This window comes from Carya illinoinensis, chromosome 3, assembly GCF_018687715.1.
Source record: "Carya illinoinensis cultivar Pawnee chromosome 3, C.illinoinensisPawnee_v1, whole genome shotgun sequence".
NCBI classification, from domain to species: domain Eukaryota; kingdom Viridiplantae; phylum Streptophyta; class Magnoliopsida; order Fagales; family Juglandaceae; genus Carya; species Carya illinoinensis.
In genome coordinates, this window is record NC_056754.1 from 31115659 (window position 1) to 31136258 (window position 20600).

The 20600-nt window shown below is 36.3% G+C and overlaps 1 non-coding gene and 1 pseudogene across 1 annotated transcript; one reads left to right on the forward strand and one right to left on the reverse strand.

Moving 5' to 3' along the window:
* Positions 1 to 1269: 1269 nt before the first annotated feature.
* Positions 1270 to 1377, forward strand: LOC122305894. The gene has a single exon (XR_006241324.1). It is a non-coding gene; the product is annotated as a small nucleolar RNA R71 (small nucleolar RNA).
* Positions 1378 to 17082: 15705 nt separating this feature from the next.
* Positions 17083 to 18120, reverse strand: LOC122305718 (annotated as a pseudogene).
* Positions 18121 to 20600: the final 2480 nt, after the last annotated feature.

Below are 20600 nucleotides of genomic sequence, written 5' to 3' on the forward strand. Positions count from 1 at the left end.
TAATTCTAGCAAGGCTTGCCCAAACTCATGATTTCCAATATTACATGCAATGGTTGGACAACCTGGATTCTTGTAATTAGGAGGAATTCGCAGCTCAATTAGAGCACTAACTTGCTCTATCAGAAATGCTGTCTTCTTAACATGGTGCTTCTTTTTAATAGTACACAAATCTTTGAGAACTTTTGCATAAGTAGGAACTTGTTTAATAACATGCAAAAGAGGAAGGTTAATTTTTACTTGCCTGAGGTTCTCCAAGATTTCACTACTAGAATTCAAAGCTCGCAAACTAGATTTTAAAGCTTGAGGAAATGGTACCTTAACTGAGCTCTTGATTACCTCGGCTTCCTTGGGCAACTCGATATTATCATTACTTTGTCCCTCTTCAATATTCTCTGGCTTATCAGTTGTTGGGATGTATAAGGAATTACCACTTCTTGTCACAATGGCATTAACCTCTTTCAAATTTCCTTGTGCCATATGTTAACCTTGGGGTGTAGATTGAGGTTGAGAAGGGAACTTGCCATGCTCATTCACACCCAAGGAGCTCATCATCTTGGATATATGACTCTTGATCTCTTTGTTTCCTTCAACAACTTGCATAATCAAAGATTCAAACTTTTAATTAGTTTTACCCTGTGCTCCAATAAAAGCATGTAAAGTATCTTTTATGAAGTTCCTAGAAGATGAAGGAGTATGATATGGTGCAGGATATGATCTAGGGGGATGTGTAGGTGGTTGGGTTTCAAACTTCCAGCTAAAATTGGGGTGATTAAGCCACCCAGGAATGTAGATATCAAAGAAAGGTGTAAAATGCTTCTTGTACATACCTAAGGCATTACATTATTCCTCATACATCCCTCTCATCTCAACAAATGTGGGACACTCTTGGGCAAGGTGATCTACCCCGCTACACACAAAACATGGTCCAAAAGACTCTACATGATTAGCCACGTGTGTTGGCTTTAAGTCCTTAGTCTATAAAACCTCTAACTCTCTAGTGAGCATCTTAGCCTTAGCCTTTAGATTATCCTCTTCCCTGAGATAATAAATTCCATCACCATTTAGATTTCTTGCAGGTTGTGACTTATTTGTGCTCTCAGTAGCACTAGGTCTAGTCCAAATGTGAGCTTTTTCAGTAACTCATTGAGGTATTCTATAGTTTCATCAGGATCTTTTTGTAAGAACTCACCATTACACATCATCTCCACAAATTGGGGCTCTTTAGGTGTAAGTCCCTCATAAAAATAGCTCACTAAGCGCCAATTCTCATACCCATGGTGAGGACACGTACTCAATAGCTCCTTAAATCTCTCTCAAGACTGATACAAAGTCTCACTATCCTTTTGTGCCAAAGTGGAGATTTGCCTTTTTAAAGCATTGGTCTTATATTGGGGAAAGTATTTATTAAAGAAGATCAGAGTCATCTCATTTCATGACCCAATAGATCGTGGTCTCAGTGAATATAGCCAACTCTTAGCTCTATCTTTCAAAAAGAAAGGAAAGAACTTAAGTCTCACAATGTCATCAATTGAATTTTGACCATGAAAAGTCTCAAATACTTCCTCAAACTCCCTAATGTGCACATATGGATTTTCATTTTCTAAACCATGAAAAGTAGGGAGAAATTGTATCATCCCTATTTTAAAATCCAATTGGCGAGTATTAGCTGGAAACATGATGCATGATAGTGTGGTTGTACATGTAGGGTGGAGGTAATTCTAAATGGTCCTAGTGGGTTGATCTCCATTTTTACTCATTTCCTCAGAATTAAAAAAAATTATCAAACAAATGATTAGAAAAAATAGGCTCTGACTCTAACTCTAACAAAGGTCTACAAACAAACCAACCCAAGACGTCTCTATACCTGTGCATGTAAGGTAGAGAAAAACACAACACTAAAAAAAAAAAAAACCAAAACTATAAAAAGAGAAAAGAAAAGAAAATAAAGATGAAGCAAGCTAAAAGAGGGAACGAAGTTACCGCCTTTACAAACGACTGGAAAGAAAAACTATCTAACAATTCTTCTACCGTCTCCCCTGCAATGACGCTAAAATTTAATTATGCCCAAAGAATAACACGATAGTTGTAGCACAGCTTTAGGGTGTCGATTCCACAGGGAGACAAATTAAAAGAATAGCAAAAAGAACAAAGAAACTAAAAAAAAATATTAAATAAGTAATGGAGAACTAAGATTAATTTCAAATACAAATTAAAATGAAGCAAAGTTACTAACAGAAGAAATACTCAAATTTGATGAATAGTAGAGTTTCAAGAATCCCTTGCACAATTCTAGTATTTTAATTATTTTTAATTCATTGTATAACTCAATTAGGAACTCAGTTCCCGAAATTCCCAATCGGAAGGTATAGATTTATAAACCAAAATTAAATCAAATGTAACCCTTTGAAAAAGCATTCACCACTTTTAAAATATGTAAATTACTATTCCAATTGAGAAAATCTAACGACGACAATATACTCAGTGAACGATATTGCAGCAAAGAGCTAAATCAATATAGATAAATAATTGATCCAAATATAATCAAAGAACTAATCCATTCAATAGAAAAAACATGACTGAATCTATAAACAGAATAAATTCTATGATTCTTCAGAGAAGAAAACATCAATGATGAATTAAGAATGATAAAATAAAAGAGTTTTAGTAATTGAAAATTAAATACATAAATTAAAAATAAATTAGAAATACCATCTAATGTGCAAGTTGACCGCTAGCCCTACTTGAGAATTTAGTCGGCCATAGAAATGATTTTCTCATCTCTTCAAATCTGCCTATTGTGCCTTTCTTCCCCTCCTCTTTCATACTAATGATATACTTATATAGGGTAGGAAAAAAATCATAATATATTCATAATTTCTGCATAAAATAATCGCCTAAATTTTAGGACTCATCTTGGCAGCCACGTATGTACTTCACGATTTCGAATTTGGAAATTCTTAGTAGAGACAAATTTATAGCCCTTTAAGATAACTTTCTAATGCATCAAGAATCGCATCAATCTAATATGTGAGTAAAAAGTTACAGTCAAAATACTAAAATATGTTCAGACTGTTTCCTAGCAAATTTTGAATTTGGACTTCTTGCAGTCTCTCCATTTGTGATTTTTTTTTTCTTGATCCAAATTGCTCTCAAATCCCATGAAGCTCCTCCTTTGAATTTCACTGGACTTTGACTTTCTCTTTTATAAACTTTGAAATTAAATATAAAAAAAATGCTCAGGAGTATCCCAACGTAAATAGAAACTCAATTTAAGAATACACATTAATTCCTATGGTTTCTATTCGCATTTTTGCATTTTAATCCAATAATAAGGTATTTAGAGTGCAACCAGTATCTCTAAGAAATCAAAACATTAAAGTTGTATAGATTTGTCTTAGTGTTCCATATCATTTTGAATCATCTCAATTAGAGCTTGGATGAGAGAGTTATTCCTAGATTACGAAGCGATGTCGAAACTGACCAGAATAGCCCAATCAGTTTCGTTTTGCATTTAACGACTCCATTTGCATCCTAAATCAAAATATAAGAACAATGAGTATATTTAGGCACCAAATAAGTATAAAAGGCTAGACATTAAGGGAGAAAAATATGACATTTTGCATTCTTAGCATCGAGTCAAGTCTCAGATCAAATTCATGTCATGTCAAGTTTCAAGTTCAGTTGATGTTTTAGTTCAACTTATGTCAGTTAACCCTATTTTACATGTCAAGTTATGTTATGTTATATTTACTTATGACTTTGATTATGCATTCATATTTTTACTGCTATGCATGCATCATTAACCTGTATGGAAGGTTTCTGTTAATTTGCTGAAATTTGTATTTAAATCTCACCAAAGTAGTCCCAACTACCATTCTCCCTTAATGGTAGGAGATGTGTTAGGAACAGAGAGGGAGCAGAGCCTGGCAGGTTGGAGGACATTGATTAGATGTCGCCAAAGCAATGCAGAGCTTGCAGCCTCCTTAGTTATATTCTTAGATAGTATTATGGTATCGCTAGTCGAGTCACACAAGTTGCTCGATGAACTAGCCAATAGTGATATTTTGGTGATGTAATTATGAGCTTAGTCTCCAATGCTTTTGAGATTATAGTATTTTGAGACCCGCATTGTAATCATGATTGTTTATTTTGTCAAGTATGCATGGATCATATTCTAAGTATTTGGGATATTATCGATTTGATGCATAGTATTACTAAACAAAATTATCTACTACAAATATTACATAATGCTAGATGCATATTAGGAAAATTACATCTTTATATATCATGAATGGGGTAGGTAACCTTGTGTTGTATGTTCTAATACTTCAGATGTCTATCTGGTCCCAAGCATAATCTATGGACATCACAGCCAACCTGTGAGATGTTCCAAATTTACAAAGAAATGAGGTAAGGGGTCAAAATTCACCACCATAGTCCAATTGCAAAGGTTTATTTATTTATTTATTTATTTTTTATCAAATAGGTGTTTAGCATGAGTTTTGAAAGTAAGAAAAACTGAGCGACCATCATATTTATTCTGTAATAAAAAGCCAGACAAAATTGCTAAAATCATCAACGAATGAAACATAGTATTTATCATTGCTAGCTAATGTAGTGGAGGAGGATCCCAGACATCAGTAAAATTGAGTTCTAAGGGAAAGCAAGAGGTAGAGGGGGATTCAAGAAAGGGAAGAACATGACTTTTGCCCATCTAACATGCATTACATATGGGCAGACTCTGACAACTATTGGTTATAGATAAATTATGCTTAGAAATAACTTGATGAATAATACGAGCAAAGGGATGACCAAGACGTATGCTAGTGCCAGTTGTTGAAGGAGGTTCAGATGCCAAGACAGGTAGATGATGATGAATATGAAGCTGAACTTGTAGAGGCTAAAGGATATAGGCTATTTTTACTCTGACTGTGCGGTAGAGTTGCCCCCGTGGTTGGATCGATCCTTGACCTAGAAATAGTGAGGGTGAAATTCAAAATAAACATTATTGTTACAAGTAAATCGATGGACTGAAAGTAGATTTTTTGGATTTGAGGAACATGTACGAAGTTATTCAATTTAAGCTGACGATTACCAAATAAATGGACAGAGCCAATATGATTAATATCCAAACCTTGGCCATTGCCAATGTGGACTTGATCAAGACGAGTTAGCTTGAATGTTGAGATTTTGTAAATAAGATATATGATTTGTAGCACTTGTGTTCAAATACAAAGAGAGATCACCTTGATTATGGGGAGCTGCGACTTAAGTAGACATTGGAGATTGTTCTCACTGTGATATGAGTGATCAAATCAGTGATGGCACTTGAGGGTTGTGTGACCATATTTGTTGTAGACCTGGCATAGTGAGCAATTGATAGATGTATTGATGGAGTTGGAATTGAGGGGTTGTCCATGACCACACCCCCTGCCTTAGCCATCACCAGATGAGGAGGAGAATTGCCGAGAGGAGTTGGAACCACCAGAGGAGGTGCAAGGAGTAGTGCCACGACCTTGAGATGTGCAAGTAGCATGTTGAGCCGAAAGTGTACCAACATCAATGGTAACATTTTGTTGTTCCAGTCGTTGTTCATGGGTCAACAAGTGGCCATATAACTCATCAAGAGTCATAGGTTCAGTTCTGGTGATCATGGATGTGACGAGAATCATAGTCAAAATTGAGAATAGTTAGAAGATAGGTGGTAATCTCAAACCCTGGGAGAGGATGATCGACGGTAGCAAGTGTATTGGCTAAGAGTTTCACCTTTTGAAACTTTTCAACAATGACATGCTGCCTTTTTTATGGTAGAGAGCTAAGATCGGTTATGAACACATCGAGATTGGGAGTGGGTTGAGAAAATGGTCTCAAGTGTTTTCGAAACATCTCAAGAGGTGGAGAGGCACACAGCGTGGCACAAGATACTCTCTCAGAAAGAAGATATGCTTCTTTTGGAACATAGACTCATCTCAACTCATTTGAGTTGAATTCAAATTTAAGTCTAGCCCAACATCCAAAAACATAACTCTCAAATTACTAAACATCACTCAACTCAACACCTCTTTACACATGGGATCCACAACTTTTTTCAACTCAACACCTCTTTACACGCGGACCTACATCCTTTTTCAACTTCCTATAAAAATATCTAAACTCATATTAATATCAAAACACATCTCAACTCATCTTAGGTGGGCCCCACAAAACTCACTCCACCATTTCAACTTACTACTATTTATAAAGAAGTCAACTCATCTCAACTCAGCTCAATATCTAAACTTATGTAGCATAATGGTCCTAAGGATTATTTAGTCTTGTTGAACCTATAAAAGATAGGCAAGGTTGCTTATAGTGGTTGTTGGTGTATGTTGGTTGGGGATTGTGAAAGGAAGGGGGAAATTGAGCGGTAAGGTAGCTAAATAAATTCTAGTCCCAAACATATGGAATCAATTGTGCCTTTCATAGAAGATAATTGTCATAGGTGAGCTTTAATGTTATGACATGGTGAAGGTTAACAAGATAGGAGGAAGAGGGGGTGAGGAGCTAAAGAAGTCTACCATTGGTGATGTGAGTCAATGGCTCTTGATGCCATATAGAAACATAAAATTGAGAAGAAATAAATTGGCTTCCATGTAGACTCATGGTTTGGCCATGTTGTATATTTATAATGATTATTGACTATTTTTATCAAACACGTTACATGCATGTAGTTCTAGGTCTAGGCAAGAAGTAATTTGAGTTGCTCTCAATGACTACTTTGTTACATTCATAGAGAGAAAACAAAATAAACACACCAGGAAATGGGATTTTCTAACTCTTCCTCTTGTGATGAACTTCATCATTTTTCCTTGCATTTATCTTGATCTCTTTGTTGCTTTGCTTTGGTAAAGGTCGAGAGGGACTCTGTTTCAAATAATAACAAGTGGCCAGCTGAGGTTGAACCCATAAACCTAGTGTACTATGAGCTTAATAAACCAATTATATTCACCAATCTGATTAGCTTTCCTTCAACCAACAACATAAGTCAAATATCAAGGTTTAACCTTTTTGGCCTTCTGTGATGATCCACACCAAATGAGTGTGTTAGGTCAAGCTCTAATATAAATTTATCTCAATTATCAAACCTTGGAAACTACTTTCCATAAAACAAAAAATATAACTACACCTTAAAGGGAAATCTTTTTCTAACTCAAGAATTCAAATAACGAGAAAGGGGTCCACCCAGTAGATGGCAACACAAGATTGCTACTATGTGTGGCTTGTTTGAGTGAAAGAAAATCTTTATCAAAAGTTGACAATTCCAACAGAGAGAAAACTGAATAATCTGTGAAACTAAATGTTAAGAATATGAAACCGAGGACATTTTCTGTATAGTCACTTGCTTTTTACAATGAAGAATATGTTGTTTAAATAGATACATGTAGTTGATCTAAGTATGGAAACAAATGAATGTATGGAAATAATTTATATTTACAAATCAATGACTAATTCCTAAAATTATGGTGACAATGGGTGGTTGATTTTGTGCAAGTTTGAATCCTAATTTGGTCCAGTTACGGATTCAGTCAATACTCCTCCTTAAGTTGGTGCATGAAGATCCGTAATGCCCAACCTGCATGAAAAATGGTGAAAATTTCCAGATGGGAACCAAGGTGGAGGTAGCCTTAAAGATCATTTGCAAGATGAGCTAATTACAAGATCAAGAGCCAAGAAGATCAAAGAAGCAATGCAAGGATTGCTGCAAACCACTTGGGATGAAACTAGGAATAGCCCAACACTCAAGATGGGCTTGAAGGAAGGAGAACTAGTTTTGATCCACTTGATACAAGCTGTGGAAGACATGACTTCAATATAGGGCCTGTTTTTGTTAAGGCTTTCAATTTATTATTAGTTTAGAATAAGTGGGCTTGAGGATGCTTAGTCCACATACGTCATATTTCTAATGAGCTAGGGTTTTTGGGTAGGCCTTGTATTTTGGCCAAGGGCATATTTGAAAAGTTATTATTTTATATGAACTAGGATTTTAGAAGTTATTACAGCGCGTCACTGTTCACTTAGGGTTTTGGGGATTGTTTATTTAATCTGGGGTTCTTGAGATGGGTTCTTTAACGGGTCTAGATTTTAATATAATTTAGGTTCTTAAAATGAGTTCTCAACGGGTCTAGATTCTCCATCCATAGACTTGAGTTTGGCTCTTTTGGGTTGGTTTTCCAATATTGTTGTTGGGTCTTAGAGTGAGTTGATTGGGTTTCACATCATTTGGTATTCAGAGCTCGGTTTTCAATCAGGTTTGATTCTATCTTTTTTATTTATTGCATTATTAATTCTAGGGCTTCATTGTTCTAGGGTTACAAAAAAAAGTGCAGAAATTCATTTTTCCTAGGGCTGTCAAATTACTCCATCATTTGGGTTTCGTGTTCATCATCATAGGATGGCTAAATTCCTTGTTCGAGGGGTGCCAAAATTTGCACCATCTAGGGTTTGAAATTTCTAGGGTTTCATTGATTCCCTTCTATTTCCTTGTCAATTTTTATGTGTTTGAATTCAATTGTTTCATTATCACAATTGAGCAATTTTGTTTTTGGTTGAATTGTTGAGAAAAGAAGAGAAAAGAAAAGAAAAGAAAGGAAAAGAAAAGATAAAAAATATCGAAAAAAAATCCAAATTTTTATTTTATTGATTGAGCTTTATCTTTAAATGGGCTGAATACATATATCTAGTTGGTATCTTGTTTTCTAATTACTCTTTCCATCATATAAATTTCTTAAGTCTCGTGTTATTTTATTCCTTCCGTATTTTTCTCTTGTTCTTTATTTTTTGACCTAATTACTAGTTAAAACAAAATAAGATTGTATTGTCTTGATTGAGTTCAATTAGTTCTTAAAGAACTTGAATGGAAAAAATCTTGAGGTAAAAGCCATGGACTGAGAGATCATTATCGGAAAAAAAAAAAAAAAAAAAAAAAAAAGAAGCCTATTAAGAGTGAAACATGAGTGGAGTGCCAATATTTGAGTGTAAACACGTAAGGGGGCGTGTGAGGTCTTTTCCACTAACACTTTTTTTTTTTTGCAGTGTGTACGATGTCTCATAAAAGTGACACATCACCAAAAGGGATAGTAGATAACTCTTTTTTGTTGCAAGCCATGCAACAACAATTTGAGTGGTTAAACATGATGTTAGGGGAAGTGAGGGATAGGATGGATCAACAAGATGAAGTAATTAGAAGTTTGCATAGTGGGAGAGATAGGAGGAGACACAAACCTAGAAGAGAATATGAGTATGAAGATGAAGGAGATGGTATGGATGCAAAAGACCTAATGTCTGAAGTTGGGATGGGTAGGCATAGAGGAGTTAGGCGTGAAAGAGGATTTAGGGGAAACCCACGGGATCGTGATGGAGTAGATAGGGACCTTGAGAGCATCAAAATGAAAATACCATTTTTCTAAGGTAGAACTAACCCTGAAGTTTATTTAGAGTAGAGAAGAAGATAGAGTCGATTTTTTATTGTCATAATTATTTAGAGGAGAAGAAAGTGAAGTTGACAATAATTGAGTTAACTAATTATGCTATTATTTGGTGAGATCAATTATTGATCAATAGAAGGATGAATTATGAGAGGCCTGTCGAGACATGGGGAGAGTTGAAAGCTTTCATGAGGCGGAGATTTGTACCTAGCCGCTACAATAGGGGCCTCTACCAGAAATTACAAAATCTTACACAGGGTTCTAGGAGTGTGGAGGACTACCATAAGGAGATGGAGCTGGCTATGATACGGGCGAATGTAGAGGAGGATAGGGAGGCCACTATGGCTAGATTTTTGTGTGGTTTGAATAGGGAGATAGCCAATGTGGTTGAGTTATAACATTAGGTAGAAATAGAAGACATGGTGCACATGGCTATGAAGGTGGTTAGGCAATTAAAGAAAAAATGGACATCAAGGTACACTTTGGTTTCCAACGAGTGGTTTCTAGCACTTCTTGGAAACCAAAGTGGGAGAAAGATAATCGGGCTGTAACAAAAGCAAAGACCGAGCCACTTAAAGGAAAAGATGAAGGAACTAGCAACAAACCCAAGGTAGCATCCCAACCTTCTAGAAATAAAGATATTAAATGCTTTAAGTGTTTGTGTTCAGGGCACATATCTTCTCAAGGTCCAAACAAACGTGTGATGATTAGGCGTGATAATGGGGAAGTGATGACTGCAAGTGAGGATGATAGTGATGAGATGCCCGAGTTGAAGGATTCTAGTGATGATGACGGAGTAGAATACCCCGCAACAGGTGAGTCCCTTATTGACAGGCGTGCTCTCAACACACAAATTAAGATGAATGATGCAGAGCAACAGAGGGAGAACATTTTCCATACTAGATGCCATATCAATAGCAAGGTATATAGTATGATTATTGATAGGGGGAGTTGTACTAATATTGCTCACACTACTTTAGTTGAGAAATTGAATTCACCTACTTTGAAGCACTCTCAACCATACGAGTTGTAGTGGTTGAAAGCTTGTGGGGAGTTTAGGGTGGATAGACAAGTGTTAGTTACTTTTTCCATTGGAAAGTATTAGGATGAGGTGCTTTGAGACGTTATGTCTATGCATGCTGGCTATATCTTGTTTGGGAGGCCGTGGCAGTATGATAGGAGAGTGATACATGATGGATTCAAAAACATGTATAGCTTTGTAAAGGAGGGCAAAACAATCAAACTTGCTCCTTTAACTCCAAGACAGGTCTATGAGTACCAATTGAAATTGAAAAGTGAGGTTGCTCAAAAAAGAAAGAGTGAAAATGAGAGTGATCAAAAAAGAAAGAGTGAAAATGAGAGTAATCAAAAAAGAAAGAGTGGAAAAGAAATTGAGCAAAAAAGAAAGAGTGAGAGTGAAAATAAGCAAAAAATAAAGAGTGAAAAAGAGAGAGAGTTTGTAGAGAGAAAATGAAAGACAAAATTGAGTTTCTATGCAAGAGAGAGTGAGGTTAATAGGGCTTTCTTAGCAGATTGCCCTATGATTTTTCTTATTTATAAAGAGTCTTATTTTAATCTTGATGAAATCTCTTCCTAGTTTGACTATTTCTTTATTGTAGGAGTTTGAAGATGTATTCCCAGAGGAAATGCCTAATGAGTTGCCACCCATTAGAGGCATTGAGCACCAGATTCATTTTGTGCCTGGGGCTACTATTCCAAACTGACCAGCTGATAGGAGTAATTTAGAGGAGACAAATGAGCTTCAGAGGCAAATTGAGGATTTGATGAGCAAGGGGTATGTGAAGGAGAGCATAAGCCCATGTGCAGTATTAGTGCTTCTAGTGCCTAAGAAGGATGGGACATTGCGGATGTGTGTTGATTGCAGGGCGGTTAATAATATCATGGTAAAGTATCGCCATCCCATTCCTATATTAGATGATATGCTTGATGAATTGCATGGCTCATGTATTTTGAGTAAAATTGATCTTTAAAGTGGGTACCATCAAATTAGAATGAAAGAGGGTGATGAATGGAAAACTGCTTTTAAGACTAAGTATGGGATTTATGAATGGTTGGTTATGCTATTTGGTCTTACAAATGCGCCCAGTACTTTCATGAGTTTAATGAACCATGTTCTACGTGCGTTCATAGGCAAGTTTGTGGTTGTGTACTTTGATGATATCCTAGTGTACAACAAGGACTTAAATGAACATATTGAGCATTTGAGATATGTGTTTGATGTGTTGAAATGTGAAAAGTTGTATGCTAATTTCAAGAATGTACCTTTTGAATGAAGAAAGTTGTTTTTCTTGGTTATGTTGTTAGTACAAAAGGTATTAAAGTGGATGAAGAGAAAGTCAAGGCCATCAAGGAGTGGCCAACGGCAAAGAGCATCATTGAGGTAAGGAGCTTTCATGGTTTAGCTAGCTTTTATTGGCGTTTTGTTAAAGACTTTAGCACCATTGCTGCATCATTCACTGAAGTCATTAAAAAGAATGTTGGGTTTCATTGGGGGGCTAATCAAGAGAATGCTTTTGCTACTATTAAAGAAAGGTTGTGCTCTGCACCCGTGTTAGCATTACTTGATTTTAACAAAGTTTTGGAGATTGAATGTGATGTCTCAGGAATAGGGGTTGAAGCTATTTTGATGCAGGATAGGCGGCCCACCGCCTTCTTCAGTGAGAAGCTAAGTGGGGCATCCCTGAAATACCTTACTTATGACAAAGAGCTTTATGCTCTTGTTCGTGCATTAGAGACTTGGCAACACTACTTGTGGCCTAGGAAATTTGTGATCCACACCGATCATGAATCATTGAAACATCTTAAGGGTCAAGGTAAGTTGAATAAGAGGCATGCTAGATGGATGGAATACATTGAGAGCTTTCTATATGTCATCCATTACAAGTAAGGTAAGGAGAATATTATTACTGATGCTTTATCCTGGAGGTATATACTTCTTACTTCTATAAGTGGTAAAATGCTTGGGTTTGAATATGTGAAAGACGTGTATGCCGATGACACTGACTTTTCTGATATGGCATGTGATAAGGCGACATTTGGTAAGTTTTACAAGCATGATAGTTACTTGTTTAAAGAAAACAAATTGTGTGTGCCTAGTTGTTTTATGAGTGAGTTATTGGTGCATGAGGCACATGGTGGGGGATTAATGAGACACTTTGGTGTCAAGAAAACCTTAGACATATTGCATGAACATTTCTTTTGGGCTAAGATGAAAAAAGACGTCAATCGCATTTGTAGTAGGTGCATCACACGTAAAAAGGCCAAATCTAAGGTTTTGCCACATGGGTTGTATACACTCTTACCTGTTCCTAGTGAGTCATGGGTAGATATATCTATAGACTTTGTTTTGTGGCTGCCTAGGACAAAAAGGGGTAGAGATTCTATTTTTGTGGTTGTGGATAGATTTAGTAAGATGACACATTTCATTACATGCCATAAAATAGATGATGCCACAAACATAGCTGACTTGTTTTTCAGGGAGATAATGTGACTCCATGATGTACCCAGAAGTATTGTTTCTGATAAGGCTTGAAAACGAAGACTTTAAGAAATGTTTAGTAGCTGCCTGTGTTTTCATTCCGCAATGCCATTTTGTTGTGGAGTTTCAACACAGGTACGCCCATGCATAATGCCATAAGTGTGAAGGTAATTTTGAAATTTGTGCAAGGGAAATTCTTGTCCATTATTAATTCAAATTATTTTAATCATTGTATTGAACTGAGTTTGGATGAGGGCAAAAAAATGCATGAGATGTGTATAAGCCTCAGATTTATAATGCATGAGATAGATCCATATAGTGTGTGAAAAATCATCAAATATAGTAAGAAAATAATGGGCACCACAAATTGAAGGAGTGTGATAACCACCCCAAATGTCAAAAAAATATGATTGAAAGCCAAAGAACTTTTATTGGTATTAGAAGAGAAAGCTAGTCATGTGTGTTTAGAACAAGCGCAAGCATCACAACCCGAAATAACATATGAATGATTAAAAAACTAAAGGATAAGAAGATGAGAAGGGTGACCTAGACATTGGTGCATAAGTATTTATTAGTAGTGGATTGCACGGCTGGAGAGAGCCATGACTATGTTAGGCCAGTACACATAGAGCCCATTGAAAACATCACCGCTCCAATCAACCTTGTCAATTGTGGGTCCTGGAAGAAAAAAATTTTAGAAAAAAAAAAGAAACAATGTAAGAGGTATTGGTGGTAAGTTGAGGGATAGATAAGAGATTAAATTGAAATTGTGGGATAAATAGACATTGGAAAGGATGAGGGTTTCAGATAGAATACATGTGCCAACTCCTTCAATGGAAATGGTATTTCTATTGGGGAGCCGAACTGAGTGAGGGGAAGAGGGGTATGGAACTTAGTGAAGGTGGCTCGGTCGTGACACATGTGGGCATTGGCACCATTGTCCACAACCCAAGCATGGCCGCTATCAAATAAATGAGGAGAAGAGGTTACATTACTGACAAAGTTGGCCGATGATGGTTGTGGGGGTGAGAAGATCTAGGAGTTTCTGGAAGAGCTCTGGCGTTAGACCTACTACGGGTAGCAAACCAAAGGGAAAAGATGCTACATTGGCTACTAGAGCCCCTTAGACAGTGGTTTGTTGAGTAGAGAAGGGCGTGGCTTGGATCGATTATCTCGGCCAGGTGGGTATTCGATGATTCTCCAACAACAGTCACTAAGGTGGCCTATTTGGCCACATTCCGAGCATCTAGAGGGGTTGTTGGAGGGGCTAGAGTGAGCTGCAAAGGCCAAAGAATCGGCTGATGTTGGTCACATATGGAGGAGACGTGGCTGTTATTCTTGAAACAAAATAGAAAACACTTTTGTGATGGGGGAAGGGGTTCCATGGCAAGGATCTGAGTCCTGAGTTGAGAAAAAGATTCACAAAAACATTGCAACAATTGGAAAACTCTTTCATCCTCTGCTTGTTGTTGTAGATCTTTGAGATCATTGCTATGTTGTAGATAGCTCAGTTCATCCCATATTTGTTTCAGTTGGTTGTAATACTCATGAATGAAATGTGTATTTTGTTGTAGTGAAGAGAGCTCATGTTTGAGATGATAAAGGCGAGCATTATTACCGTGACTGAAGCGAGATTGAAGGTCTATCCAGACTTCTTGTGGATTAGTGTGATACTTGAGAGAGTTTGTAAGGGATTGGCTAATAGAGTTGAGAATCGAGGTAAGAACCATATCTTTGGTTTGATTCCATTGTGTGTAATGGGGAGAAGTTTGGTCGGGAGGGGGCAAGGAACCATCAACAAAGCTAAGTTTATTTTTGGCATTTAGAGCTTGAGTCATGGCCTTTTGCCATTTGGAAAAATTGTCTCCTATAAGGAGTCCATAGAAGAGAATGAGACTGGGGGAATAAGAGTGATGAAGGAGGTAGGGGGTGGGGACGTTGAAGAGGAAGCCATGGGAGACTGGGTGGGGATTGTGTTTAGGCTGATACCATGTTAAGAATATGAAACCGATGACTTTTTCTATTTAGTCACTTGCTTTTTACAATGAAGAATATGTTGTTTAAATAGATACATGTAGCTGATCTAAGTAAGGAAACAAATGAATGTATCACAATAATTGATATTTACAAATCAATGACTAATTCCTAAAATTATGGTGATAATGGCTGGCTGATTTTGTGCAAGTCTGAATCCTGATTTGGTGCAGTTATGGATTCAATCAATACTAAATGTGCAAGGATTTAAGACTTCTCTTTATTAAAATGGAGTTTATGGCAGCTTGCATACTGTTAGACCATTCTAAGAGTGCAAACCCAATCCGAAGCAATATCGATAACCATGGCAAGAAGGACATGCATGCAACAAGAGATGTGGAATAGCAAGTTCAGGATAGACAAGTTGCAACAGATCATGTGTGCCATGTATAAGATACACCAATGGAAAAGCCATGCAACGTGGGGATGGTTTCAGATCTCTCTATTCAACTACGTGCTTCAGCTCATGTTAATTTCATTTTATAATTTAAATAGTATGTATTTTGTGCATTAGGGTAGTTTAAGTGTCTGTGATGGGTAGTTGAGTTACTTTGAGGTTCTGTAAATAGGAAGTGTGTTGGCCATATCGGTATGAAATTATCCTGTAAATGGCTTTACTTCAACTAGAAGGAGGTACTAGTCGTTGATGAAATATGTTCGTACTCTCTAACTGAGATATATCATTGGTATCAGAGATGGCTACTATAAAGGAACACATTGACAAACTTGAGTTTGATGCACACGAGGTACTAGATGGCATCTAGCATTTGGAGAATGAGCAGTCCTTACAGGGGATCGAAACTGCCATGAAGGACATCATGGCCTTTTTGTCCCACCGGGAAACCAATGACACCCCTAGTGAGAGTAAGGAAAATAGCTCTACATTTCCATCAAACAAGGAAGAGTCTACAACCACTGTTGGACACATATGGTACTTCACAAAAATGGATTTTCAATTTTCGGAGTTTGATCCTATAGAGTGGTTCAATCAAGTTGAATAGTTCTTGGATTTTCAAGAAGCCATGACTAGCAGCTATTATCTTTGGCATTGTTACATTTACAAGGCGAACTAAATTAGTGGTGGTAGTGATTTCTAGGATTGGCCACAGAATGCACTAGTTACATTTCTAGTAAGTGAAAGGTGAAATTGCTGACAAGGTTCGCATATGTAATCTCCACACTTTAAAGAAGACCATTGGGATTGCAAGGATGCATGATGATCGATTGTCACATAAAAAAAAGTCTACCAAGTCCAAAGGAATTCATAAAAAATATCCCCATCTAACACTCCCTTGGTGCGATGCAGCGCAGATGAGAACATGGATTATGTTTCAACTACAATGAATGCTTTACCCCTGGACATAGGTGCAAAAGTCCTCAAGTGTTTTTGATTGGAGGAAAACAAAGTGTGGAAGGCAATGATTGTTGCAAACAGGAGTGACAGGTGGACAAAATTTCCTTCATTCCCAACCCAGCTAATTAAAGAAGGGCCCTAGATTTCTTGCATGCATTGGTTGGAGTTGTTGACCTGAGAACTAGGTACTGAGTAGTTGCTTTCATTACATAACTTCCAATGATAGTTCTCATGACTGAGAAAGTTGCACAAGTTATATGTTTACTTGCCTCTAAAAAGGTAAGCAATAATCTGGAAATTGAGTGGATGAGATTTCATAGAAGTCTTGTATAGCTAGCTTTAGTTCCTCATACATTCTTTTGTATAGATATATATAGAATACGATGGATTTATTTTACAAGCCTTGATTTTTGGATTTTTTTAAAGTCCAAACTGTTTTGGCAATAGGCTACGTATTTCTCCACCACGAATAAGAGTAGAGGTGCAAATTTTAGCTGTACTTTCCCCTAAAAAGATAAGCAAAAGTATGCATTTTGAAATTGAGTGGATGAGATTATCTTAGAATTAACAAAAAATGTTGTCCACAATAATATAGTATTGCAAATTTTTATGGATATGTAACTGTTTGCAAACCAAAGACTCACATATATAGACTCTTTACAATAGAAATTGAGAGGATATAAAATGAGCAGCGCATTATATTTGTATGACATTTATTCTAGTTTCTAAACTTATGCGGTTGGATAAGAGGCTTGCATTGCTATACTACATAGGCCTTCCTTTCCATCAACATCTCTTTGCATCCTTATGTACCCTTCTTCACTCCATTCAGTACCCCACAAGTTCTTCACCAACCAATACTTTATCCCATCATTGGTGATCCCATAACCAACAGCGGTAACACCATGGTCTAGGCTAGTGCCACATTCTCCTGAAAAAATACCACTTGAATAGAATTGGAAATCGGCACCTCCAACATCTATGGCAACAGAAACTGTTGGTTAGCTACAGCCTTAAGAAGTGCCTTTTCGCTATTGGCTGGCACATCTTCATGGCCATTTATCTTGGCTACATGGTTAGCTTCTTCCTTTGTATTGCAGGTTCCATCAACACCTTTGTAAGGATAGTTGGCTTTTGTAGTGAGGCCTTGATTATGTTGGATGAATTGGAATGCATTGTCCATCAAACCGCCACCACATCCTTGGTCAATTCCTTTAACATCACAGTCGACCAACCTTGCTCTGACAAAGAGATTAATTGACCAGTTGATAACTTAGTTATTCCTTTCATGGCTGCCATTGCTGAAAAGGCCCAGCAACATCCTAAATTACATCACAAGAAAGAGTTAGCAATCTTACAGGGCATATAGTTCATTTTAAAAGTAGGTACTTACCACATTGGCCTAGATCTTTAATGGGTGTTACAGCTACTTTCTTTCTCCAGTCCATTGCAGAAGGCAACACAGTTACATTTTCATATTTGAAAGAAGAGGTTTTTGTCGAGCACTCGTGCACCATGAATCTATTTCGCGTGGCTATGAACTCTTCATTTGTTAGATTTGCAAATTGGTTGATTCCTAACTTGCATGGTTTGTTTCCTGCACCATTGAATGACTCGATATATGCCATGTTTTCTTTGAATATTTTGAAGCGCTTTTCCTTCTCATAAGTGTCCTCATATACACGTCTATAAAGAGTCATCCAGTGCTAATACTTCTCATGCATTACTACATCTTGGAGGGTGCGAACGGCAGCTTGAGAAGCCAGTGAACCCCATGATTTGTACTTGTTATAGATAAGAATTGATATATTGAATAAGTGACTTACATAGTTGCTCTTGAGGTTTTTATAGAGACAATCCTCCCTGAATGTCAAACTAATCTATGGTAAAGTTAGAGGAAGGCTTGCTTATCATCGTGCTAGAGAGAATTTCTTGATTTGGACCCATGAAACTATCCAATTTTGTTCATTTTTGAACGGTCTCTTGGAGTTTATTGCTCTATACTTGTCACTTTATGATCATATTGATCTATATTCATATGGGTGCAATCATGAATGGATATGTACGTGCTTTGGTTGTTAGCAAATAGTTTAGTATTTTGTAATTATAGTTGGTGCTCTCACCAATCAAATCAAACTAAAATAGTAGCAACGGAACGGTTCATTTATATATGGAAGAAAAGTTGGAACACAAATAGACAACTTCAGACAAACGATGTTTGACAAGTATTTAAGACACTAAAACATGAGTTGATTTATATATTGTCGCATGTGAACGTCATTCTAAAAGCTTTGGACTTCCCCATTACTGAAATTGGAATCTACTCTTTGTCCAACTCATCATGAACATATTGCATCCTCGAAGCTAGGATTTTGAATATCCTTCGACTTCATGTGCAAAATCCCCATATTGTTGGGCTTTGTTGGGTCTGTTCTCTGTTTATCGAGCCAGGACGCGGTGGGAAGATTGGAATCATCTACGTGAAGTAGGATATAAAATAAATATAATAATTGAGCCTTTCCATCTAAAATATATAACTCTATAATAATTGGGGGATATTGAGAGTTTGGTACGTACCATATTCCAAACATGCAGACTGATTTTACGAGGTCTGACCAACAAAAATGTTAAGGCATCTGATCAGTTCTTTTATCAGTTCATAAATAAAGACATCCTCAAACTTAATTTAAGCATTAATTGGCCATAGATTATATGGGTGAAGATGATAACTTATACACCAAATGATAGCTAAAACAAAAGTCACTTGGCCCCTTTGATTAGGGATAAAAAAAAAGTCACTTGGCCCTTTGAAATGAAAGTACAATATATTGGTTAAAATGCAATAGATTACTTTAGGAAGATGGTTTGACTTTGGAGATAAAAGCTTCTTTATATTTTTGGATGACCACCTAAATATAAGATCCCATCAATTATGTCACATGAATTAATTCTCTCGTCTCGCATTAAAGGCAAGCTTTTATCCGAACTTGAGGACTTTAAATAAAAGAGAGATAGATGTAGAAAACAAACCCTACAAAGAGAGATAGACGTATAAAACGTACCCTACAATATTTAATATTTATGTTTCGAAATTTTTTTTACTAACATGATTGTCTGATCAACTATGCATTTACCCAGCAACCTATAAAGAAGTACGAATCTTAATTTAAATGTGGTTTATTTTTCTGTACCAAATTTCACTTCTACAAATTTCATACGTGCAGTAGATGGAATAAACATTAATGGTTAGGCCTTTTTATCATTAAATATAAACCTAGAAAAGAAGGCAATTTATGGTTGGACTTTCCATCCAAATACTAAGCTTTATCTGTGGACAGCCTCGGATATGCAAATGAACTTTTCATGTTTTGGGGGCCAGCAAATGGCCTTTTAAGACAGGAGTTAACTGCTAATTTGCAAAACATAATTTAGGAAACTCCTGATGGCGTTCTATTGGTCTGAAATCTGAAGGCACCTAAAGATAAAAATACCATAATTAATCATTTATTATGTAATAACCTCCTAGAAATTCAATGGTAGAGTTTCTATAGAAATTCAATGGTGAAGTTTCGATAGATTTTAGAAATTTTGTGAAAACTTCGTAAATTTTCGCGAATCGACTAATCACAAAGTTTTTAGTCTGTCAATATAGTCAGTATTATCACTCATTATGGTGCCAGAAATGCAATTTTAATTATTTGAGATAGTTAGAAGTATCAGAATACGTTATGGTTTGCCCCCCACTAGACTTAGTTGATTATTTATGATTTTATGATGCAATAACTCATTTTCATAATTTCGGACGAAACACTTATTCGAAACTGTAAAATTAATTTTAGGAGCACATCGGGGTTAAGTTTTGGTAAACCATTTTCACTATAGGTTAATATGAATATTTATGATTTTCAGTACTAAGTTTATTATGTATTTTTTCGGAGTGAATAGTAACCTCGATTAGCATATTAAACACAATGTTTTCAAAATCACAGTGTGGAGTGTTGTTAGCATATGTTTATGAGTTTCCATTGAGGTTTTGTTGCATAACTAAAGCTTTTGATGATATATTTTCTTAGATCTAGAAACTTGAAAACTGGAAGTGGAAAAACCTTTTTTATTTGTAGAAAGTTTGAATATTTCGTAGTTTGATCTTACTCTAAAAGCTTTGATATTTTTATAGGATGATACTAAGTCTCTTATTTTCATGTTATTTTGAAGATATTTATTATTAGTTTCAAAAATATGATTTTTC